This window comes from Dipodomys ordii, unplaced genomic scaffold, assembly GCF_000151885.1.
Source record: "Dipodomys ordii isolate 6190 unplaced genomic scaffold, Dord_2.0 Scaffold8173, whole genome shotgun sequence".
In the NCBI taxonomy this organism is placed as follows: Eukaryota; Metazoa; Chordata; class Mammalia; order Rodentia; family Heteromyidae; genus Dipodomys; species Dipodomys ordii.
In genome coordinates this window covers 333-3,852 of record NW_012275386.1, presented here as the reverse complement: position 1 = coordinate 3,852, position 3,520 = coordinate 333, and the positions used below count along the sequence as shown (strand labels likewise).

General features: G+C 41.0%; 1 pseudogene; it reads left to right on the top strand.

Moving 5' to 3' along the window:
• The first annotated feature begins 987 nt into the window (after positions 1–987).
• LOC106002350 lies at positions 988–1,272 on the top strand (annotated as a pseudogene).
• The last annotated feature ends 2,248 nt before the right edge of the window (positions 1,273–3,520 follow it).

Sequence of the window (3,520 nt, the reverse complement as noted above, 5' to 3'; positions counted from 1 at the left end):
TAGAGAGGTTGAGCATTTCTTCATGTGTCTATTGGCCATCCTTCTTACCTCTTCAGAGAAGTTTCTCTTTACGTTTTTAGCCCACTTATTTATTGGACAGTTGTTTCTTTGAGGATTTGCTGTTGGGGGATTTAATTTTTTAAGTTCCAGGTATATTTTCAGGTTGTCTGCTTTGACTCCGAGGTCTTTGATCCATTTGGAGTTAATTCGGGTACAGGGTGATATATAAGGATGTAGGTTTAGTTTTCTACAAGTAGTTAACCAATTTTGCCAGCACCATTTGCTGAAGAGGCTGTCTTTCTTCCATTCTATTTTTTTAGCTCCCTTACAGAAGATTAGATGGCTATAGGTCTTTAGGTTCATTAAAAAAATATTCTATACCACCTAAATTCATGCTTCCTGCAATATCATATGTACCTCCATTATAGTCTTTACTAACAGCTAATTACTTAGTAATTACAATTAGTAAGTATTGAATCACATTGCTTATTATCATGGCTTTTAGTTGTATGTTCCTGAATATACTTTGATATATTTCTTTTTTTCTCTCTCTTTTTTTTTGGTTTTGTGGTACTCGAGTTTGAATACAAGATCTCACCTTTGCTAAACTAGATACTCTACCACTTGAGCCATTTTGCCAGTCTTATTTCTATACCTTATCCATGAGATAAATTATCACCTAACCTAGGACAGATACCAAAAAAGACTGGTAGGTGAATGACTAAATATTGTCATAAGAATCCGATAGAAGCCAGGCATGGGTGGCTCATGCCTGTAATCCTATCTACTGGCTGAGATCTGAGAATTGTGGTTCAAAGCAAGCCTCAGCTGGAAAGTCCATGAGACACTTATCTCCAATAAATCACCAAAAAGCTTGCAGTGGAGCTGTGGCTAAAACACTAGCCTTGAGAGAGAAAAAAACCTCAGGGACAGCACCCAGGCCCTGAATTCAAGCCCTAGGACCCATTCTAAAAAGAATTCAAGCCCTTCTGGCGGTGAGGACCTCCTCCCGAGAACATGCCTCTGGCAAAGGATCTCCTTCATCCCTCTCCTGAAGAGGAGAAGAAGAAACACTAGAAGAAGCACTTGGTGCAGAGCCCCAATTCCCACTTCATGGATGTGAAATGCCCAGGATTCTATAAAATCACCATGCTCTTTAGCCATGCACAAACAGTAGTTTTGTGTGTTGGTTGCTTCACTGTCCTCTGCCAGTCTACAGGAGGAAAAGAGAGGGTTACAGAAGGATGTTCCTTCAGAAGGAAACAGCACTAAAAGCACTGTGAACCAAGATGAACGGGAAACCATCCCAATAAATACATCTTGGATTTTTTTATTGTGAAAATACCGTACAGAAGGGTTAAAATTACATGGGCAAGATAATGAGTACATTTCTTATCAAGCATTGTTGCCTCCTCCTTTGTTTCCCCTTTCCATCCCTTCCCATCTCCTCCTCCCTCCCCTCCGCACCCCATACCACCACCACCACCACCACCACCCCCCGCCAAAGTTATAAAGTTCGTTTTTCGACATAAAACAATTTTTTTTAATCTATGCTTTCTACTTTTCTATTTGTTTTGTTGTTGTTGCTGCTGCTGCTGCTGTTTGCTGGTCCAGGGGCTTGAACTTAGGGCCTGAGGACTATCCCTGAGCTTCTTTGCTTAAGGCTAGCACTCTACCTCAGTTATTTTTGTGATTAATTGGAAATAAGAGCCTTGCAAATTTTCCTGCCAGGCTGGCTTTGAAGCAAGATCCTCAGGTCTCAGCCTCCTAAGCAGCTAGGATTACAGGTGTGAGCCACTGGTGCCTGGCTACTTTTCTGTTTCCTTAATGAGTAAGACACTAGCATTGTTAACAGGAAACATTTTTCACACCTCCTGTCATATCTATAGAAACCATGTATACCCCTAGCAAAAGCAGACTTTACTCAGCTATGCGATATCCACTACCACCTCTTGCTTATTTCTTAGTTTCCAGTGCTGTTCCCTTCTCAGAGGTACAGTTCTCTATACTTTGGCTCAGTGGGGCCAGACTTGACATTGTGTCTAAAAGCATCCAGTGAGATTGGGAGACAAGCTCTGCAAACCAGAGGAAGGGAAAACAATGAGAGACAAAGCAAAGTAGCTGTGATATGAAACTCCTGCACTGTGCATCCAGTCTGTTAGACAGGTACTGTCACCCCTCACCCCTACCTTCTCAGATGATGATAGCACAATGTGGTCTCAGACAAGTCTCAATGACATATTTTCTTCCTCAGATAAAGTGTGAAAATTTTTTGCCCTGATGAGGCCGTAAACTTCATGAATTCAGGCACTGTTTTATATATATATATATATATATATATATACACATATATATATATACATACATATATATATATGTGTGTATATTCATAGCAAATTGTGTCACCTGATCCACCTGATCTACTAATTGAATGGGCAAAATATGCCCAGCACAGAACTTCTGTAAATGTGGCACTGTTTATCTCAGTATATCTTGTCTTGAGGTAAATAACACAACTTCTATGTGTCCATAGGATAATATTAAAATGTGACCTCAGAAAGGCCTTCAGGATGTTTTTATTTAATAATAAAACAAAACGTTTATATATAGCATCTTATAGCCAGGTCTTGGTATTGCTTCTTGGGAGATGTAGAGCTAAAATTTATCCCTAAGTCATATTTAATAGGCCTCCATAAATGGAAAAGAGGTCAGGTTTTGTGAGTTGAACAGAATACACACACACACACACACACACACACACACACACTCGGTATTCAAAGACCATTTCCCACTTATCTTTACATCTTTGCCTCCTGCTCATTGCCCTCCTCTTTATTCTCTCTGGCCAGAGTGATTAGGTTATGAAGCTGAGCTAATCCTGTTAGTGCTACAATGACTTTTCTCACACTCTCTTGTCCCATGGCTCTTAGAAAATCAGGGGGAATTACTGGGCATTGAATTCACCTTGCCAGAAAGATGACAAATAGGGGGAGGGAAGGGATCAGAGCATGGATGCCCAGCTGACCTGTTCTTTCACCTTTCCCTCTGGACGCCATTCTTCCTTCTGCGAGTGTCATGCAGGCCAGAGGCATGGCTAACTCTGCCCTTGAGATACAAAGAGAGCAAAGTTGACGTCAGCTGTTTCTTCCTGAGCAAACATTCCACTAATTCCACAGCCAGACAGCTTGCAAAATTGCCTTTGTAGGACTGCTGAGGTCTCCTTTCCCGTCAAGTTCACTTTGTATTTATTCAGCAAAGATGCACCTACTGCCGAGTGCACCAGGAGACACTGTGTCAGATTCGTGGTGAGTCCACTTCATGGATGATTAGCATTCCCTGACCCCACCACTCTTTTCAATCTCATGCAACCACAGACATCTGGCTGCAGCAATCACTCCTCTCCTTCCAAACCTTTTTCCTCGAAAACATCAGAGTTAAGTTTGTTATCATGTTCTGCTTCAAATGATGCATCTCTCTTTGAAACAAAGTCTACATCAAAATATATTTATATTAGGCACAT